The sequence below is a fragment of the Zosterops lateralis genome (assembly GCF_965231275.1).
Source record: "Zosterops lateralis genome assembly, chromosome: 3".
Classification (NCBI taxonomy): Eukaryota; Metazoa; Chordata; class Aves; order Passeriformes; family Zosteropidae; genus Zosterops; species Zosterops lateralis.
In genome coordinates, this window is record NC_139764.1 from 18826642 (window position 1) to 18849422 (window position 22781).

At 45.2% G+C, this 22781-nt stretch overlaps 1 protein-coding gene across 39 annotated transcripts in view; it reads right to left on the reverse strand.

Annotated features, from left to right (window-relative positions):
* Positions 1–22781, reverse strand: part of ESRRG (estrogen related receptor gamma) — a 393084-nt gene that overhangs the window by 369744 nt on the left and 559 nt on the right. For 9 of the 39 annotated variants that reach the window (XM_083857969.1, XM_083857933.1, XM_083857970.1 and 6 more), the window contains exon 1: positions 22100–22468. The exons of 1 other annotated variant lie outside the window; for it this stretch is intronic. The gene's annotated coding sequence lies outside the window, so the exon portion shown is untranslated. Of the gene's footprint in view, positions 1–2300; positions 2595–3249; positions 3405–19910; positions 19985–22099; positions 22472–22781 lie in introns of those variants that run through there. 29 more of the 39 variants (XM_083857946.1, XM_083857942.1, XM_083857943.1 and 26 more) reach the window with 14 other exon arrangements.

Sequence of the window (22781 nt, forward strand, 5' to 3'; positions counted from 1 at the left end):
CAGTGGTTCAATCGAAAGATTTGCCAACTGCCCCCTGGAGAAAACTGAAGATCTGCATTTAAATGGAGATATAGTATTTCCAAATGCACGGTACCTGCAAGGCAGATACTGTCAAGGTTTCTTAGTGAGTGGATCTCAAATTGTATTAGGTACATTTCAGTACCATAACTATCCTCATTTTGTAGGATAGGGGCTATTTCCATATAATTTTTTTCCTGTGTGCATGCTTTGTAATATTTGTCCTGATAAGTCAAAATTAAACCCCCATCCACAACAAAGCCCTCACATAGCAACAACAAGGAGTTACAACCTTATGCATAATTTTCTGATGGGGATGATGAAGACTGTATTAGATGGCCTGACTGAAAATCTTAAATAATTGAAAACTCTGATGTCTTAATAGAGTAGTGAGCTTGGTTTACAATGCAGCCAATTTAGAGCCATAAAAACACCGTGTAAAATGTTTATCTTGTGGTTGACCATTACATATCCTATTTATTATTCCAAAGTATTTCAACAGCATTTTTCTTCATCAATGTGGCTGCTGGCATTTAGCACCCACTCGCTAAATTCACGTGATTTTCCTGGAACAGCTTTAGGAAAAGAAAACAAAAAATTAGCAGATCTCTACAAAACTGTTCCTTGTTACTATATGCCTCTTTCTTACATTCTGACTTGAACCGACTTCATGTGCTGCAAAATACATTTGAAACCACCGAGGCTAAAATATAATAAATCAAAGCCATATTCATGAAGTTAAAAAGACTGGTGCAACTACTGATCCTGACACATCAGAGAACCAAAAAAAAAATCAAACCTCATGAATACTTTGTTGCTAATGTACACGAGTTCAAAGAGCAGTGTTCCTCTTAGGAAAACATCTTAATTTTCATATCAGAAAATCATCCTAACCTTCCAGAAAAGTTTTGACGATTATGCAAGGAAGGCAGAGGGAAGGTTTAGAGTGCAAAAGACACTCATGATGGGTTTCAGACACACAGGCATCAGTCCAGGCAGCCTCTCGCTGAAATTCAGGTTGCAATTGAAATGTTCCTGTAAACAAGGTTACTGCGAACGGCCCAAGATATCCTTCTCTGCAACACCTTCACCAGGAGCCCTTCAGCTGTCTACTTAGTTTGTTATACCTTATCTCACAGCCCTGACATCCTAATGCTGATTCAAATTCGGGATTCAAAATGAAAGACGAAATATCTCTAAGATCACTTAATATTGAAATACCATTGCAGTAATAAGTGGTGCCAGGCTGGAGATATGGATATAGTACTCTAGTGGTAACCTTTTAATTTCTGACAAAATACTGTGGAGTAACCGTGATACTGCACAGACAGTTAATGCAATCGATTTGTTTTCCTTATTTTGATAATGAGCACGCTGAATGTCATGTTTACCTTCTCCTGCCCCCGGCACATTTTTGAAGTCCTCTAAAAGGAGACCTGCTGCCAGATTCCTGTACAGACTTGAAACACCTCACACCATGGAGCCCCCCTCCCCAGCAGGCTGAACCCCAGCTACCCTGGTGCTCCCGAGACAAGGGAGATCTCATAACCACACGAGCCGCCTCATCATTCTGAGTCTTTGATTATTTCCAGTGGAAATGCAACGCACGCACCACGTATAATCTAATGTAGGTTATATTGTAAACTACTCCCATTCTGAAAGCGAGGGTAGGCATGCTCCACCAGAACATTTTGTCCTCTGAAATAAAACAAGGAAGTAACAATGAAATGTATCAAGCAAGTTTTATACGTTGTATTTTAAACAGGGTAGCTAATAAATGCCTAAAACTTTGGTGGGTTTATACAAAGGGCACTTGGATTTCCCTCCCAGTTACAGTGAAAGGAGGGGGGAGGGATGTCATCTGTTTTTCTGCTGTTATGTTTACTGTTAGAATATCCTTAACAGTATGAAAAGACAGGATTCCGGGGGTGAGGGCGCAGTGGGACAGGGGTACAGTATAGGATAGGAGGAGAATTAGAGGAGAGAAACCCAAGCTGCTCAATGCCTGCCTTCCCACACTACCATTCACCTTCATTTTCGTCTCCTTTATATTCTACTCATTTTCACTTGCCTCCCCCATTATTTAGTCATCTCTTAAACGCAGTCCTCTCTTCTCTGGGATCACAAAAAAACATATTAACTAGAACCAGCACACGGAGTGCATCCCCTGCAGCACTTCGAAATGTACCTCCAGACCAGTCATGCCTTCACGGCATTAATGACCAGGGGAAAAAATAAAATTAATTAAAAAAAAATAGAAAAGGGGAAAAAAAATTCCTCACCGCCAGGTCACACTGGGACCCCAGAGCAGCCGCTCCCCCAGACGCCCCCTGCTCCCCGCGGCCGGCGCTGGGCGGGCCGAGTGCCCGGCGGAGGGAGCGGGCGGTGCGCGGACTTTGCACACTTTCCTCGGCCCCTCCTGGCGCCGGGAGCGCGCGGCCCCGCCGCCCGCGTGTGCGCGCGTCCGCCCGCGGGTCCCGGCACCGGGCACGGAGCGCGTCCCGCCTGGGGCGGCCCCTGACCCCCGCCCCCCGGGCCTGCTCCGCTCGCTCCCGCCGCCCGGCCGCACAAGTGTTCCAGGAAGGAGCGAGCGGCGGGCGGGGGAGGGACGGGGACGCGGACGGGCCCCCCCGGCGGCCTCCCCTCGCCCCGCGGCCGGGACAGTTGGGGGCCGCCGTGAGGGCACGGCCTGGGGGGAGGAGGGGGGCACGGGCCGCCACAGCCGCGCGCCCGGCAGCGCCCGCTCCCCACCCCGGGACCCCGGCCCCAAACTCTGCCGGCTACAGCCTCCTCACTTTCCCCGCACTCCTGACCCTGGGCGGGAGGGACACACGCACACACACGCGCAAAACCTGCGGGTAGGATCTGTCAGCGGTCAAAAAAAAAAAAAAAAAAATCATTCTCCTTCCCTTCTTTCCCCCACCCCCCCACCCCCCCCACACACACCCCAACACACACCCGGGCCAGTAATTCTAAATAATTGTCCGAGAGGCGAGAGCCGCTGAACCCCGGGTGGTGTGGCGCGGCTTTTTCCAAAGCTGGATTTTTTTTTTTTTTTTTTTTTTTGGGGGGGGGGGGATGACTCTGAGCAAGTGGAACTGGCGAGGGCTGAAGGTGGAATGGGGCGGGGGGGGCAGAGCGCTCCCGGCAGCGGCTCCGGTCTCCAGGCACAAACATGCCCCCCATGCAATGTCAGCCGGCGGGGCCGCGGGGTGCGGGGGCTCGCTTTACCTGGTCAGCTCAGAACCGCCGGCGGGTTAATCAGGTGAGTCGTCGGGGATTTTAAAGAAGCCGAAGCCGGTTTCTTTGCTAGGAAAGTCTACAACACCATGCAGGGACATTGCAAAATCTTTACACACGCCTCCTTTAACTGGGCTCCCGCGACCTCCGCCGGCGAGGGGGGAGCCGCCGGCGGGCGGGAGGCCGAGCGGCGCCGCGGCGGCGGGGCGGGGGGCGCGGGGGGCGGCGGCGGCGGCGGGCGCGGCCCGGCGGGCGGAGAGCGGCGGGGAGAGAGCGGCCCCGGCCCCGCTCCCCCGGCCCCGGCCCCGGCGGCGGCCCCGCGCCTCCCTGCCGCCTTGGTAGCGCCGGTCCGCACTCGGCCTGACCCGGGACGTCACGGCGCCTGCCTGTGTTCCCAATGATAACTTGGCAGCGGCAGGGGGAAGCGGCCGGGTTTTTCCTGGGCTCGTTACCGGGTACGTGCACGTTTATTTCGCATGCGGAATTTTTTTTTTTTAAATTTTAATTTTTTGGGTGGTTTTTTTTTTTTAAGGCGCAGCAGCGAAAAGCCGGGACAGGAAATCCGGGGCGCGGCGGGGGCTGCCGCCCCGCGATGGTGGCGGCCGCTCGCCGGCGGGCGCGGGGCGCAGGCATGCGTTCATCTCCGTGTCTTTCATTTTACCTTCAGGGTGACATTCAGTGCCGGGCCAGCCTCGCCGGTCACCGCCACGTCCCACCTGGAAAAAACACAAACAAAACCACGAAAAAAAAAAAAAAAACCAAACAAAACCGACAAGAACAAAAAAAAAGGCGACTGCCGAAGCGGGGGGTGGGGAGGGAGGGGGTGCCGGTGCCCCAGGGCCGGGCTGGGATGCGGGCGGCGGACGGGACACCTCGCCCAGGGGACGCGGGGACACAGGCGCCGCCGGCCGGCAGCAGGCCATGTGCCCAGCGGCCGGCGGGGCGGGGGAACGGGCACCGCGCACACACACACACAAAAAATAAATCAGTCAATTAAAAAAAAAAAAAAAAAAAGACAAGAAAGAAAAGCACCCGGAATGCCAGAGGAGGCCGGGCCGGCAGCGAGGATGCCGCACCGCCGCTGCTGCCGTGCAGGCCCGGCGCCGCGCCCCCCAGCCCCCGCAAGGCTCTGCAGGGAGGGAAGGCGGGGGAGCCCCCGGCGCGCTGGGCCCCGCCGGGAGGGAGCCGGGGGGCTGCGGGCCGGGCTGCCCGGGGCTCCGGGCCCGCGATGGCGGCCCCGCCGAAGGGAGACCGGGGATGGCGCAGACCCCGGTGCGGGGAGCCTGGGCCATCGCTCCCACCGCTGCTGCCGGGGCAGCCCCGCTGCTGCTCCCCAAGGCAGCAGGGTTTGCGCTAAAGCGGAGCGGGCCGGGGCCTGCGGGGCAGGCTGGCAGTGAGTGCTGTGCCCGGCCATGGCACACATGGCCACACGCTGCCCTGGGTCCTGTGCTTCGCAAAGCCACATCCCGCAAATCTCCATCAACTCTCCCCCACTAAATTCCGAGGACATTGTCATGTGTGAGACTTAACTCGCCTGCAAAAGTATTCCTAGAACTAGGCCTCGCTTAAGCTACCCATGGCAGCCTGAGTTTAAATGCCTCTTCATCATCTCAAAACCAGTTGTCACCCACACGTTGCATCCCAAAGTGCTGCAGCACCACACCACCTACTCCATGACCGCAGAGCGTCCCAGCAGAGCCCTGAGACAAGTTTCCCTCTCCTGTGTTGCTTTTCACACCACCTATTATAATAACAACAAGTTACAACACCGCCAATGCACAGGTAACCAGCGCAGCAGAGTTCGTGAAGGGATGCATGTAGCAGGGCTGAAGCTAAATTATTTTTTTTTTTTTTTGCAACTGCCTCTGTTCAGCCTTAATATTAGCATTAATACTTTCATTTTCCTCATTTAAATACAATAAAAGGGAAAATTGCCTTTGCTTAATATTGTTACTAATCAGGTTTTGCAATTCCAGTTTTTATAAGGTGATAAAGTCAGGGAGAAGTTTAGTGTACACCTTTTCTGTTGCTGGACTCGGTGCCCTCAGCAGCAGCTTATTTTAAATAATGGGATCACCTACTGCAGCTGGGAAAAGAGTTGGGGAAGAAGGAAATCATTCTTGGAATATGGTACCATCCAAGCATCATTTTAAGAAGCCTGAAATTGAAAGCACTGGGTTGTTTTGTTGGTCTTTTTCTTTTTAAACCCAAGCTTCTCAGGATGCTTTCTGGCTTGGCTAGAAAGACAAGTTTGCCACATGTTTCTGTTCTGGAATAATTTTCAACTGCTTTTAGGCTAAATTCTTACCTGTCCTAACTCTACTGTCTCAGCAGAATACAGTAATGTAGTCTGTATTGTGTAACAATTCAGTATATTACTGATACATATTTTTGGTAGACTTGGAAGGCAGTGTCCACAGCTTGGTTGTTGTCTGTATTTCACCATTCATTTTTAAGTGAGGTTCTTTTGATTGATGTGAGGAATTTGTTTGAAAGGATGAAGGCTGTGGCATAGCTACGCAAGATGCTACTTACAATTACACCATACCTCAGCTAACAGGCATTTTTCATTGTGATTGTTACACTTTTAAAAGCGAATGAGTTAATCAAATTGCTATTTTTGGAATGCACTCAAAGGAACATTAAAATGCATTAATTTCATTAAAATAAATGAGCAGATAGGTAACAAAACAAGTATCAGCCAAATAAGCAAGATCTCAGCTATGGAGCCAAATCCAGCCCTAGTGAAATCATCTGAGCTGTGCTTCTCTACAGCACATTTAATTTGGCTTCTGCAGTCACACAGCTGACGCTTTATTTGGTTTTCAGAGGTGTGTGTATATTAAAAATGTGCCAGCCGTGCTTCTTCTCCAGCGTGATTAACCACTGAAGTTAAATTCACCTGGTTCCCATTCAGCTCTGCTGTGCAGTCCTATCACACACACAGTTTTTGGTGTGCCTGCACACCTGAGATGCAGAGAGGCATTCCCAGCCCCTGTGTCAGTCTAAGGGACATGAGTTGTGTCTGAAGTGAGGGTGTGATGAGGTGGATTTCAGCAGAGGCTGCTCACAACCAGCTGCATAGATATGCTCCAGTTAATAGGCTGAACTGGAGTCTGTGCTACCATCTTTCATTACTGCTGTTACTCATGCCAGTGAGAGTAAAGGAGGGGTTGGTGTGTCTGTAATCACACATTAATTTGCTATGTAGATATGTCCTAAGAACCTCTCAGCCCAGGAAAATTACGCTGGAATAAGGTTGGATGTGAATGTAAAGCAGAACTGTGTTCAAATAGTTTATGCATTCTGGAATGACCGAGTTGTTTCCTGGTTTTACTTAATCCATTTTCAAAGTGGATTAAGGTAATTCAAGAAACTGAATTCTTTCACTGGTGTAAGAGTTGTCTACGCATGGGTTTAGTTGAACATAATTACTGCAGTGTACCTAATAAGTGTCTTGAAATAATTTGGTGTGTAGACGAGTCCAGAGTCCCACAGGTGAAAACAACAAAATTTAGTCATTTTGTACAACCTGAGGTTAATTTAGCTAAACATTTGACCTACTTCTTTCCTCATGAAGCATATTTAATTCATTACAGGTTTTTCTTCCTCAACAAAAACCCCACAACAGAAATGTATTTATGATCAGTTTCAAGATAGCAATGCCATGTGCACTCCACTAAAAATAAACAATTTAACCAGTATATACTCTAAATACCTTCTCAACTGCCCTAAAGAGGAGAAAAGGTTCTTTACTGGAAGAAATATGGGCTTCTCAATCATAAATATTTTGAGTGGGTTGTTCCAAACAAAAGGAAAACAAACTCCAAAGCTTTGCTCTGCCCTTTGAGACACCCATGATCCACTTGACTGCATTCCGTTCATAGCAATAGCACCCAGTCTGACTCAGCAATATTAGTTCCTGAATGAGGAAACTCACAGACTCACACAGAAAGGTTTACAGGACAACAGGGCCTTCAGGAGACACCTTAAGAATACAGAGCTAATTTATAGTTTGCTTACAGAGGTCTGAATCAGGGAGAACCTGCCTGAAACCCAGGCAGCCTCTGTGCCTCTGCTCTGAATCAGGTGTGTTGTATCACTGGCATACAGGAAAGTGACTGAACTGATAGTGAGAAACATACAAGATGTTTTGTGACCTTGTGCCAAGGACAAAGTTTGTCAAATGTCATCCAGTGTCATTCCATGCCACAGACACCCATGGCAGAGAGGTGACTCTCTAATGTGAATGAAACCTCTTAAACTTTAAGCTTAAGACTGTTCGTTGGTTTGCTTTTGTCAAAGGAGTGGGGGGGATGGAACCAAACAAAAACTAGATGAGGTAGAAATTATGTAAGCTCAGGTAGTAAATCAGCCAGTTTTTTGAAAGAAGCATAAATATAAAGCCAAATGATAGAAATTGCTGACCCTTTAAACATTGACATGGGAAAAGCCATTAAAAGCTATGAAGATGAAAAAATCCAACTTCTACTTTGTGTCAAAGACTGCAATATGTCACACATTACAGAGGGTAACCCGGGATCTTCCCTTACACAGATTTAGTCCCAGCTACTCTGTGTAGCAGGCAATGATGCCCACATGATTCGCATTTTGTGATTACAAGTATGGTTTTACCCTCCTGTGCTTTTCTTGGTTAAGGATATAGGGAATGGATTTTACCTACAACTCCCTCATGCCATACCTGCTTATTTAAGTAAGAATAATTCTGGTAACAAAATATGCATTGACTGAAGAAGGTAAACATGGAGAAACGTAAAAAAGAAATCAAATATTAAATTCTGTGGTGCTGAATGACTTTGACCATAGGTCTTGATATTTAGGCTCAAATATTAAGCCTGGTATAAAACTCAGATTGAAGGCAATGAGAGTTTTATGGGAGCATGCCTGATCTGAAATCCTACTTGAATTAAAAAAAATGGATTTGGATTATTGTACGCTCTGCTTCCACGGAGAGGTCTCTGAGCGCTGGATCCACCTGCAGTGCTGGGGTATCCTGGCTCTCCCCCACTCCTGTCATTCCAGGGGCATTACTCATCCAGAGAGGAAGGTGTCTTTAAATCCCCCTGATGATTGGCAGCGCACACACAAGAGGAAATCTCAGCACACAGCCAATGCCAGGCAATGAAGGATCCTCTGTGGGAGTTGGTTAGTAGCGCCAATGTTTGATATTTGTCGTAACAACCACCGACTGTTTTGTTTTTTGTTCTAACAATGTGAATTATGCATTAAACATTAATACAAGTGAGTGTACTTTCTTTTGATCTTCAAGCGTAATCATTTCTAATGAGAGATTATACATGAGCATTGAAACAAATCCCTGAGTCATGTGAATTTACATTGGTTTTACTCTGTGGGAAAGATCCCACATGAGTTACTCATGTCTGTAAAACATAACATACTTAGAAGAAAAAAAAAATGAGCTTGCATTTGTCTGTTGGAACATAAATATCTACGTAGACATTTGGCTTGTGCCCTAGCAGTAATGAAACATTAAAAAACTAATTTATCAGAGATCAGGATTCAGGGTGGGGCCCTCGACTAATGTGAGATCCAAGTCTGCTCAGAATAAGCTCACCTCTTAGTTTCTGCCATCTGGCTTCTTACAAGAGTTGAGTCTAGTATCAGAGGAATTTGAGCTAGCTCTAAGCAAAGGGATCAGAATTTGGCCTGCTTAATAGAGATAAAAGTTGCCAAACTGCCATCACCATGTCATAATATGCCAATCCATGGCAGGCAAACTGTGCAGTGCTAAGTGGCACCTCTCCAAATGCCCTTGACAGCCAGTGCGGGCCGGACCCACTGTAGAACCTGCTTGGCCATGTTTAATATCTGCCCTTCTTAAAACAACACTCACAAATGGTGCATTCCATAAAAACATAAACACTGTGGACTGTGCAACTGCCAAGACAGTTATTTAAAATGCAAACAGAATTTAAGCCCTTTCCCCTTTGACACGCTGCACAAATATTAAAGCAACAAGCGATTTACAGTCTGCACTTCAGCAGCCGTGCTGTGTGTGCAAGGGACAGGCAGCACACTGGGGAAAATACAGGTCCAAAACAGTACTTGATGGGCCTCATTCCTAGCAGTGCAGGTACTCACTGCAAGATTTCCACAATGCTTCTTGCCTTTCCAAACAGACCTCAATGCCAAAGTTGCAGGAGGTGGCTACCAAGAAGGTATTATGTTTAATGGCAGATAAGCTCTATCTATGATTAAAGTCATATCTCAGGAATTCTCAAAAGCCCATAAATGTATTTTATTCTTAATGTGTAAGTACTAAAGGAGTCCTGGAAGCCAGAAATCCAGGATTACCCCACATAATTCAATGTTTTCACAGGAGGCTACAGTCATGCTCTCTGCTGCTTCCCTTCTCTTGCCTGAATAACCTTAAATGCTGATGGTAGAGCTTCAAAAGGAGAGTGGAAGCAGCCTATGCATAGAATAGTTTACAGTTGGAAGAAGAGCAAACACAAAACCCTTCATCCCTGAACTTGAATTCTCCAAGTGCTCTGTTTTATGTAATGACAGAGGAGCTATTACTATTGCAGTAGAGACTAAAGCACCCAAGACACACCATTATGGAACCCCAACACTGTTTGTATTAATTATCTTCCCTGAGGTCGCACAACTTCACCTGGCATGTTAAGTTAAAAGATGGATAGGTCAATATTGGGTCTTAAATAATTTTGCATAGAAGGACTTCAACTCCATCTAGACCCTGCTTGAAGCACATTGACATTATCCAGCTTTAAAAGTTCAGTGAGTCTCCTGACTTTTCAGAACACGTCAGTACATTCCCAGGCACGCACCAAAAGCTGTGCTTGCAAAGATGGGATAGATACAGGTAGAAAATGGTGTACAGAAACATGTAGGGAGGCCTCTCTAAGCATCAGGCAGGGTGACAAAGCATGCTGGCCCATGGGTTCCCAGGCTGTATTCACAGCCCTGGAATGCCTGCTGGAAACACTCCCCTGTAATTTAGCTCATTTGGTGCGCATTAAAGATGCTCATTTCTGGACCCCTAAGTGAAATATGATACTGAACTCATTCTTCCTCTTCCAGCAGCAGGCCTCAGATGGCCAAGAGGCTGATGGGAAGGAGAGAACACCAGTTTCAATCCAGTTGTTCATGATGGAAAACTATGAGAAAAGTGAAAATATCTTATTCCGCAGACCAAGGCATTTACTTAGATTTAACTGGCTAACCTCAGTCAGAACCCTGAATTCCATTGCTCTAGATGAATGTTATGGTATGGTGAAGTCTTATTTGGTAATTACCTGGTCAGAGCCACAGACTAGAAACATGATATGCAGCCAGTGAAAGCCCAGTAGAGTCATACCAGTTTATACTAGCAGAGAATCTAATCTTCAATTTTGAATTAGAAAATTGAGAAGTTACATTTTTCCATGGCATTTTGGTCATATTATACAGGAAAAAAAGAAACAAGAAAATAAAAAGTAAAGTTGTAGTTATTTATATAACCAAGACAGAAGCAGAACCAATGTGAAATCTTTAGCAATGAAGTTCTACATCCAAATTATTAGGTATTTCAGTGTTGGTGCCATGTGGATTACTGCTTAACTTTAGGGCAGCAAGGTAAGCTCATTTTCTTCCCTCTGTCTTTTCAGCTGCCATTAGGGCTGCAACCTTCCCATCCTCCAGGGAGAGGGAGAGAAGTTACACAATGGGTGTTTTTCCATGGGCGGATGTCTAAATGTGAAGGGAAACAATTGAATTTTAATGACAATTTTGAGACTCTTGAAGTTAATTTCTGGGCAGTGCAGAAATTAGTGGGGCTGGGGCTTGCTGCTGCTAAGAGCTGTATGTTCTTCTCTCCTTCTGATGTTAGCAGGACTACAGGTCTCAGCTTTTGGCAGAAATAACTCCCAAAATAGTAGGTCCTCTCTTGCCTTCCCTCAAAAGGGAGAACAAGAGACCTGCTGCTGTCAGACCCAACCAAGTGTTAGTGCAGAGCAATGGCTACAAAAAACAGGGTAACTGCACCAAATTTAACTGCACACTACCAGAGATGTGTTCTCATTAGGTATTTACAGCATAGTAGCATTATCTGGGGTGGAATGGTAAATTTGTTAGGTGCTGCACAAAACATTGAACCAGAAAATGTTCCAAAAGCGCTACAAAAGTGATTGTGGAAGGAGAGTGGCAAACAATGGGATATCCTGGGAAAAAAGTACACTAGTGATTGCAGCAAAGGCAGCCAGCTATGAAGGCTTTTCCTACACGCAGGGTAAGGATAATTCTGCCAAGAGAGGCAAATTATTTCCTTTTCAGCTATGCTATTTCCACTGCATTACTGAATCATGCTTTGTTAATGCTTACAAACCTCAAGTTTAAAAAGCTTTAGGAACTTTGTCATACCTAAGACAAGACATACCAATTTATCAATTTCTATAAAAATACAGGATCCAATAGGTTTTGGGGTTGTGGTTGTCAGGGTGGGGTTTTTTAATGCCTTTAATAAAGAAGGAATGATTTTGGTCTTGTTTTTGTCTTAGAAGATTCAGAAAGGAATATAAAGGATAATCCCAAAATCTCTGTGTATCTACTTGTAGATAGCAATGTAGAAAATAAAAGATGCTTCAAAATAATGACAGTCATTTAATCTGCTCTGTAGTTGGATGATAGAGTGCCAAGCATTTTCACGAAAAGCACGAGACCCACTACAAAGGACAGTCTTTTCAATTTTGGACTATGCAGTTACAGCCCCAAACAGGTCATGGAAGGGATCAGCCTTCCCCACGTTACCCCTCTGGTCAGATGGCAGCTCCAGCCAAAAGGAAAGAAGAAAAGAGGACAGCCGTAGCCACCTGGCACTGCCTTCTTGCACAGCAAAAAGCAGGCAGGGGAGGAGGGACCTGGTATCCAGCCAGGTGTGGCAGCACTTACAAGCCAGGCTGCCAAGCTGGAGCTCATCCTCTGAATGGGATTCTGCAGGGGAGGGCACAGAGAAGGTAACATTGGGGAACTGCTTCTCTTGCAAAGATCTCTGCGTCCCCATTTACCCTCTCCCGTGAGATGGCCAAACATGCTTCTTATTTGGCAGAAAACTTTCAGCCTGGTATTGAGTATGTTACTATGTGCACCAGCCCACTACAAGGCGTGCATAAAATCTCATCGTTTAACATGTTCTGGAAGTTCTCTCACATTGCAGCCCATTCTCATTTCAGTTACAGGAGAATTAAAAGAAAAACCTTAGGGAGACTCACATTACTGACTGATACCAAACCATTTTTTTCCTAACACTGTTTTTTATATACAGTACTCAGAGTTTAGCTGTGTCCATTATTTCCTTCTACTCACTTATTTCACCAAGGGTGATTTTACTTGGAGCAAATTTTTGTACTGTACTACTGGGCACTATGGTACAGTTCATTGCTCTAGAACAATTTCACTAGTTTAGAAACTCCATCATAATGTTTTGTCACTAGATTTGTGCTAAGAAGTAGCACAAACACACCTTCCAAATCTTTATGGGGCCTTCCTGTGTTATGCTTATCAGGCTTCCACACACATCTAAGTCTCTGTGCCCCTGCTCTAAACCCTTGGTGCTCAGTTAAGACTACAGAAAAAAGGAAAAGCATGGCCATGATCAACAGTCAATCATTTTAGTGGCTGTTAATGTAAAAACATATTCCTTACTCTACTTAATACAGACAGATATATAGTAGGAGACGTGGTTTTGCATGAACCAATTTATTTTTTCTTCTTAACTATTTTGTATGAGTAATGATTTTTGAGAGATTGGTGTAGTAATGTTCAGTTGTTATGAGACTGCTGCTTCACATTTCTACCTTTGCAGATGGGATATCACATTTCTAAGTTACCAAGACCACTCAGAGTTAACATCCAGAAACAGTTTCCTCTATTCCAGCAGTAGTTGCCACTTCTTGGGACAATTCTTTAGGTACAAGTCCAATAGAAATGGCCCTTCACTATTGCCTCAGCTTTTATGCTGCTGTGAGCATTTACATAATGAGATGCTAGTTTTTGTCCCACTGCCCTCAGTCCAAAAAATGCTATACAAGAGTAATTCTGTCTGTTTTCACAAAATTCTGCTCTTGCACTTAGAAATAGAGGAGTTAAGAGTCAAGAAGTTCTTTGAGTACTGGAAAGATTAACAAGTCTTCCAATCGTCATACCCCATGACCTCAAGCTACAAGCTTTATAGACATTTGATGAGTGAAGGGTTGCCACTAAATGAGAACATGTCACAAAGCTCTAGAGGAAATTGTTGAAACAAGATGTTAGGAGTTTCTGAAGGCACCATGAAATGAGTGCACTTTATGAGGCTACAGTGTGTGTGCAGAAGGTATATGCAACCTGCTCTCTATTCCCAAAATGATCACCAGCATCTCGTTGGGAACTTGGGCTTCTGAGAGTCATTTCTCTCTGTGCCTCAGTTCCCTTATATGAAAGTCAGGATTATGTCTTTGGTGCCCCTTGGATGAACAGAACAAGTTCACCTGTTAAATGTCAAGCGTTACAATCAATCACAGGTTTACCACATCTTTTCTATCCAACCGTTTAAAACTATTAATATCAAAATAGGCCACTCAAAAATTAGTAAAGATTGCAGAAGTGCCAGAGTGTGGAACATGAATCTCAGTGATTTCAATGGATGTGATGCCAGCCTCAAAGATAAGATTAGCTTCAATGTAATTTAAAAGATCCCAGCACTCCAATGACAAATGATTTGTTCTGCATTTTCTGTTAATTCAGGAAAGATCTATGCCAGTCCCATCGCAGTCTCTCAGCTATTGTTTCCCCCCCACTTTGAATATTTTCCTATGAATGCTGCTTGCTACCTAACAAACAATCAAAAAAGCTTTGACCCCAACATTCTATGGTTGAATTTACTGTTTTCCATCTTAAAGAATTTTTATTTTGAAATAGTGACAAAAATTTATTTGCCAGGTAATCAGTACAGGAACTGTCATTATAGTCACTCTCACTTACAAGGGTCTACTGCAAGCAGTCCTGTCTTACATAATTACTGAAAATGTAGCATCTAACCTTCCTTAAGCATAACTGCATTCTCTTTTTTCTACCAAGACAGATAATGTTGGATGCATAAAGTTCCTCTTTTATGTGGCACTTCCTTTAAAGCAAGTTTGTCTCCTTGAGTAAATTTTTCCTTGGCTGTTATGATATATATATACACACACACATCTGTATCTGTCATAGATATCTATATTTATCTATCACACTTACTCCACTACAAGATGTTATTACAGATTGGGTAAAGAAAAACAAAAGGACAAATTTCTTAAGAGAAGTTGGTATCACTGAATTTAGAACCATAAATTCCCCAATTGTTTTTTTTTTGTACCTGAATACACCACCCACCCCAGCAGCAGCTGATGTCAGTAGTAGTTCATGTATGTGTGCAGCTGCAAAATCTTTTGTTATCCAGGTGTTACTGGAAACCATCACTGGATTAAGTTTTTTGGGGTTTTTTGACATATGTAGAAGATCCAATTAGCCTAAAAGTATTTAACACTTACTACAAAAATATGTTATTAACAACTCCAAGTGTCTTCTGAACATGGAGGAGTCACTACCCTGTATCCTACTAAAATGTCAAACATTTTTCAAGTAGACAAGATGAATATGGAGGGAGGAGAGAAGAAAATTATTCAGAGAAAATTCAAGATAGAAAAAAAATCTTATTTATAGTTCAGAGATCTGTGCTTTTTTAATTCCTAATTTAAATAACTATTTTAAATTATAAATTGCAAGCCTATTTCAGGTATCTTGCTCTTCTTGTGTGAATACAAATATATGAAAGAATAAGGTAAAAAAAGATATTTGATAGTGATTTAATTTGTTCAGAAAGCATTGAGTGATAAGCATATGCACGGAATTACATAGCTCAGTTCTACTTGAAAATTTTCCTAACTGGAAGAAAATGTACAAGTTCCTCACCCATTTTAACAGTCATCATGAATGGATGCTAAACTTAGCAGCAACAGTTCATTGGCAGCTTCCCAAGACTGGCATCAATGTAAGAATTTGTATTTGATATGAATGAAAAAAAACCCCATTAATGCTATGTTTCAATGGAGGTTTGAAATAGTTAAACACAAAACACCAAAGATGCCATTCACGGACATGATAACTATTTCAGGGGAGAGGGAGGAGGGCAAACTTCCTACTGCATGATGAAAAATACAAAAATATTAAGTAGAAATATTTGAAGAAATTAAGGCCCAGAACTACAGCTTTCAACAAAGAAGATGATGTCAGTTCTGTATATTTCTGCACAAGAAAACCAAAATGCTGGCTGGGATTTCCACAATCTAAGCAGTAAGAGGAAGCTATTCAAAGGCAAAACAGTTTCACTGTTAACTGCAATGAAAACAGACCAGAGCCTTTATCTTAATCAATTACTTAGAATGAGCTGATACTGATTTATCATATTTTCTCCCTCTGTGTTTAGAGCCAGAGCCACTTACACATTACTAATGTATTTTCAAAATCCCACACATGGGCAATGACATGCAATTCTTGCAAATATTTTGAGGGAAGGGATTGCCTGTATTTTGCCAGTGCTGTACTTCAGGGTCACAAGTCACTACAAAAATATGGAGAAATATTTATTTTTGTGCTTTGAATAAGAAGTCTTTTGTGACAGAATGTAAACGTAGGGAAGTGTAGTTTCTAAGTTTATTATTACTACTCTATTTATTAAGAATGACAAATTTCAAAACAGTTGAAATACTTAGATGGAAACATGCCATTATCTCCAGTATTTTCTGCAAATGTTCAGTCAACATCATAGTTGTACTCCTATCCTATATGATGAAATGAGCTCCAGCTCTCTCCATACATGACATAACAGTAAGAAACAAAACCTAAATGCTATTTATTCAGCAACTGAATCTTAGCCAAAGCGAACTACTATTTACTGCGGCTAGTGGTAATTTTACACATATAGTAAGCACATAAGACACTTGTAATATTTGAAAGCCTGAAATTTGGATTATCCTGTAGGCTCTTTTAATTTTTTTTAATGTATATATGGATAGAATTAAACACGGACATTTAAAGGAAAAAAAAATTAATTTTGTTAAGGCTGAGATAAGCAAATAAAAGAAAATAAATACAGTATCAACGATGCTAACGCTCTAATCTCAATAAAATTCTTATAGGTACGTGCTCTCCTTTCCTCTCTAGCAACATGTAATTCTCTGCACTGTCAAGGGGACCATTCTCTCCATTTCCCTAAAGTTAGCAAGCCAACATCTGCTAAATGCAGCACGACATGCTGTTTACCTTTGTTGTAAACTTGAGGCTTTTCCATTTAAGAACTGTGTAGAAGAATCAGTATTCATTCACACCTATGCCTAGAAGTATTCATTACAAAGCAGAGAGTGCTCATTTTTAATCTCCTTCTTATTCTGATTTTATGCCATATTCCTCTGCACTCATGCTGTTTGGAACTGCTCTAGATATATTAACAAAAGCAAGGAAAGTAAAACCAAAACCAACGGGGATTTCCCCCTCATTTTATGCAAGTATTTATTGACAGAAAAAGATTAAAAGAAAAAAAAAATGCAGAGGTAAAAGGTCTTGCCTGACATCTCCTTTAATCTCAGTAGTTTTATAAACTGCTACAAAACTGAAGTTTTGTCCCCTGGTCAAAAAACCAAGATGACAAAATCCCAAACTATATGTTTAGATTTGCCTTTTAAAATCCCGTGCAATATTTAGTAACTTGTATTCAATGGCAGAATTTCCAAGGAAAATCGTAGGGGGCTGTCTGTTTTGTCTTGACTTTTTAAAATGTATATACATTTCTCATCTGCTGAAAGGAAATCTACCTACATCAGCAAAAAGCACAGGTAAAGAGAAAGGACTAATTAACATAAAAAAATGTAACCACCCTTTCTTTAGTGAAGGCTTTTGAATCAGAAAATAATTTTTCTGATGCTGCAGAAACCTTCTATTTGAACAAGCACCCACTAACATCACTTGTTCCTCTAATTGTCATCCATACTGAGACAGAAGCAGCCTTTGTTGATCACACATAGCATTCTCTAAAATCCATTTTTCCAATTAGGTTTTTATTCTCCTTCTCGTCCGTCTGCTTTTATTTAATTTTGAGCACAATTACAGCTGTACTTGAGTTAACTTGTGGCAGTAAGGCATTTGCAGAAGCTGTTGCTCTCAGTAACGTTGGCTATTACTGTTTACAGCATTGCTTTAGGCAGATTCCTTGTTCTAAACGGCATTGAACATTTTTACCTGGATATTGCAACACCACATTATGAGCACTGAGATATAAACAGAACAGTAAGCAGTGCTGCCGGCCTCTGGATTTAAACAATAAGCCAATAGACTTGTGTGGAGGGACACAGCTAGAAAATCGAGCTATCACCACAGTATCTGATGCAATGTCTGTATCTTTCTCTAATTTGCTACTGACCAATTATTACATTCAACTGGGAATCATGATCCTGAATAATAAAGGTCAAAGTTTTCATGGACATCTTCTGCGTTTGAGTTGCCACCGTGAAATAGCTAAAGCTGTGTTTTACAATTGCAAGTTTCCCAGATTTCTCACTGGTATTGTATGTCCTCAACATCAGAAAAAACAAAGCCAGAACAGGCCCCACATCACCTCAAATCAAACCCCATTTCATTGGAAAAATAGGTTTAACCTCTGCCAGAAGGATGGGCTGACCCCTATAAGTGTATTCATATTAAAATGGTCTCAGTCTAGAACATTTGTTTAGTCAACTCCAATCTGATCACACCTCATTTCTCAACTTTGTTGAATACCAGAAAAAAAAGTTATACAGATTCTGAAAATTTAGCTCATCATAATAAACATTTCTGGCATTTTTATGTAATACAGAACTACTGCAAATATAATATTTTCTTAAATAATTTTAAAGGATCTCTACCTATGTAAAAGCAGCAAATACTTGTGGACATTGTCATGATTACAAGAATTAGATTCATGCAGCTTTTCAGTGGATGCTGAAGTGCTACAATCATCCGTGATATCCTCAGTTATAAAGGTGGGAGCATGGCAGCACTGTTAGGGAAGCGTGCTGGAGTTCAGAACTCTGACCTGGCTCTGTCTGTAACCTGCTGTGACCTACTCCAATGCACCATATCAAATTGTCCTTTCTCACATCAGCTTTCCTAACACCTGACTCACCCAAACGAAGCATTTTCCTACTCTCGTGTATCGGGAGGAGAGGTAAGAATCCTGTGCTAACAGATGTTTGGGAAGTTATTGGGATTTCTTAGCGCAAGGCAAAATAAGCTCATAGTTCTCTAAAATTTAATAATGATTAGTAAAGAGGGGATAAGACTCCTTCACATTGTACCAAATAAAGATGTTTTCCTTTTCCAAGGAAGCTTTGTTATTATTGTCACTACGGAACCACGCTGCAATCTCCCATTACCTGTCTCTTAAGCTGTGATGCTGCTCTATGAAGACAGCCCATCTACTTTGAAATTAAGCCCCAACTTGTTTAACTCCTGACAACACTTTCCCATAACCCTATCAAGCAAACACGAAAAGCAGCAAAAAGAGAGTGATGGAGACAAAGCCGTTCTGAGATTGTGCATCCCAAACCTGGATGTGTGCCCTCAAATCTAGCATTCAGAAAACCTTCAATCCATCACCTACTGCCTCACCTCGTTCACGTATTCACTAATTATTATTATTTCCCCCCCTTTCCCACCAGAAAAGGTGGGAAAGGGGATTGTTCCCCAGAAGGCGTTTAAATGGCCAAAGGGGTGCCGGGTCCCCGGTGCTGTCAGGAGCCTCCTCTGCCTCAGCATCACTGCTCCAGCACCCCACACCGACCCCTTGCGCAAGCAGACAACGCGGCGGGATTTGGGGAATAGCTCATAGCCCTGGGAAGGGTCTCCCACCCGCTTTCCTTGCTCAGACATCCACTTATTGTAATTCCTCAGCTTTCGGCAACTTTGCTCCGCACCAGCAAACCCCCCCTGGTAACTTCGAGAAGAAGAACAAAGGGGCAAAGAACAAAGAGCCGGGGAGGGGTAGGAAAGGGAGGGAGGGAAGGGGGAGCTCTCCCCTTTCGGGTCAGGCCGGAGACCCTCCCCTGGCCGCCCCAGGGTCAGCCCTGCCCGCCCGGCGGCTGCTGAGCGGGGCCGCCCCGGGGTGGCCGTGGGCGCCCCACCCGGGCTCTGAGCCCCCACACAGACCCTGCCAGGGCTTGCTCGGGGTCTGCTTGTGCTCCTGCCGTGCCCTGAGCGATGGGATAAGCGGGGGGAGCTGCCCCGCTGCCCCCGCACACGGCGGTGCCTTCCCGGCCGCGCAGCGCTATCCCAGCCAGGGCCCGCTCCGAGCATCCTCGGCGGCATCCCCAGCAGGAGACCCGTTCCCCAGGAGAGCCACAGGTGTCCACCCCACAGCCGCGGTCCCAGAGCCGGGGCCGCTCCGCGAGGCGGCTCGAGAAGCTTTTAGGGACAGCTTGGAAACAGCGAGCAAGAAACCGATGGAAATCAGGCTCCCGTTTCGCTGCGAGAGTCCCGCTCCCCTCGCAGCGACGTTAAACTTTTGCCAAAGTATCGCTGTGCGCCCCTTTTCTGATGGTCCGCTTCCCTCACACCCCTCTTACCGAGAGCGACCCTCTGCAAGCGTCCTGCTCCCTCTGTTATCTGCTAAACAGCCTTGAAGAGCTGCAGGTGCCCTCGGTACCTGTTGCTGTGAGGCCCCTGCCCTCTTACCGAGGGATGAGGGTAATTAAATCTGTTTTCGTGGTGCGGCCGCACCGTGCCGGCCGTGGGAGGTGTAAAGCCCGTGCGGCTGCGGGCAGGGAGCAGGGGAGAGGGGGAAGGTCTGGGCAGGACAGGACAGCCGTGCCCGGCGTCCCCCCTGAGCTCAGAGCGAAGCCAGCGGGGCAGGGAGAGCCAGAGCCCGGGCAGGGCGGCAATCCTGTCATTAGGGACCACACGCACTAAGTGCCACCCTGCAACCACCTCTTAGAGGCTTAGAGAACGGCGGGGAATTGTCATTATTCTTCTCGGGCAGGCATTTCCAATTTGGAGTTAATTGACGCGGTTCTTCATTTGAGTAATGACCAAAGGAAAGCTAAGCCGAGCTTCACCCCAGAAACTTTAAGAGGTTTTTCTTTCCCCCCTTCCCCCCTTTCTTTCTTTTTGATTTAAGATAGAAGTGAGCTAACAGAACCTCGCTTTCCTGAAGGTGAAATTAATCTAGTCCTTCATCGGGAGCGGGAAGAAGCCGCCAGCCCGGTCCCGGGGTGGGATGCGGCTGGATGCGGGATGCGGTTCCCAGTTCAAACCGGGCTGGGCTCCCCCTGAACCACTCCCAAATCCCGAGGAGGAAGAGCCCCCTCGCCCCGTGAGCATCCCTCGTGAGAGAAATCACAGAATGGTGGGGAACGGCACAAACAGTTTAAAAACCTGAGGCTGAGGAGCGTGAGGCAGAGCTGGAACAGGCGTTTGCCCTGGGAACGGGAGGAAAACTTGAGCGCAGGCTGTGCCCTGAGTTAACTAAAGCCAATTACTTGTCTCCATATAAAAGGTTTCGCGTATGGTTACAGCTGAGGAAATACGAGAAGCTGATGAGTCTGTTTTGGTTATGATTTAATCAAATAAATTAAAGGAGAAGGGTAAGGATACGCCCAATCTGGGACTTCAAAAAAAAGAAAAAAAAAAAAAAAGGAAAAAAAAAAGGCATGAGTTTTTTGGGACGCTCTCTGTCCAAAGCCTTTCCTGTTGTAAGCAAGGCTCTCCGGGTCCACTCATCTCATCAGCGCTGCGTGTTTGGGGTTTCTCTTCCTCCCAATGGAGTAACCTTTCATAAACGATTGCAATTTCGGGGGGAAAGAGTGAGTAGGTGCCAAACCAAGCTGGGGGTGGGGCAGAATTTTGCGTTTCAAGCAATTTAGCAGAGAGCAATTCTGCTTACAGCAGAGAGGTAGGTGGATACTTGGAAACATCTTCCACCGGGGTGTCCTACTTCGGCAATTCTAATTAAAACAAGGTTTAAAAGATGCAAAGAAAGAGCAAGCCTCTTGCTTTATTTCCAATGGGCGTGGGGGATACCGTCAGGCACAAAGAGTGCTTCCAGCTTGTTCTAACGTGCACCTTTGTTTAAAAGGGATAAAAAAAAAAAAAAATAATCAAGCTCGTCCTCTGATTTCAACTAATGTATTTTTAACTGGATTTCTTTCCTCTGCTTTGTGTGATCTGATACCTACCGTGTAGCCCTGGCCCACTTTCAGCCCTGCGGGTGCCCTGCATTGTGTGCGAGTCTGAAAGAAAAGGGAAAAGTCTTCTATCTCACACTCTTTTGCCCTGTACCTGTGCTTGCTTGGGAATTGAATCGTGTCCAAGACAGTGGTCAGCAAAACCCGCATCCTATTCTCCTTCTGGCTGCCTAACCCGAGAGGAGACGCGACTTTGTAGGTGCAGCCTGCCTGGCGTGGCTGTGACCGTCCAGCACCTCGGATCAATAGAGCAGCCGGTTTTCTGACGTTTCTTTTCCACGGCTGCTTATTGAAAAGGAGCCTTTACCGCCACCTATAAATAGCGCCGCATCCAAGTCAATCTTGGGGCTTTTTTAATTTTTTTTTTTCCTCTCTCTACATAAAGTAGCAAAGTTCTAAGCAAGATACCGCAAGTTCTCCTTTGCTGCTCAGCCAGGGCTCGCCCCGAGGGGCTGCACTGGGGGTCCTGCAGGTCCCTCCAAAGGGAGCGGGGGCAGCCCCAGCCCCGCAGCGGCCGCCTTTGAACTTTGTTCCCAGGCACGGGAGGGAGAGCGGCGAATACCGATACTCACCGTGCTCTTTGGCTTTCCAGATGTAACTCCGTCTCTCCCTCTTCTTTGTGTACAAATGAGCAGAGGTTACATCCCGGGCACGCGGTATAATGCCCTGGATAACCCCGACCCTGCCTGTTAATTTAATGCTACGCTAACCCCGGAGTGTGTGATTGGAGCTCCAGCGTTGGGCTAGAAAAGCGCCTCTCCACGCTGGAAACAAATTCGCTTCCACTCTCCACACCCACCCCCTTTCCACGCGGAGTCTCCCAGCGCTGCATTCCTGCACAAAGCAGGACACCTACCTTTCCCAGAGCCGCGTCCCCTAGCACACATTGCAATTTTTTTTTTGCCCTCTCTGGGAACAAGTGTGCGATTCCCCATCCCCAGGTGCGGTGCCGTGCCCTGCCTGGGGCCGGGATTCCCGCACTGTGCCGGCTCTGGCACTGCCGGGGAAGAGCCCAGACCTGGCCGAGGGAAGGCAGGCGCTGCCTCTCGCTGGGGAAGGGGCGGCGGGGGAAGAAGGGCCGGGGCTCGCTCTCTGTCCCCCCAAAATCTCACGCTCAGCCCGCGGGACTGGGCTACTATTGCGGGCGCTTTTCTACCTGCCCGCACAGTCATTGCTGTGCGCGGAGCGACCAAACCCCCCCATCCCCGCGGGATCTCCAGCTCTCGAGCCCTCTTTATTTATTTATTTCTAATT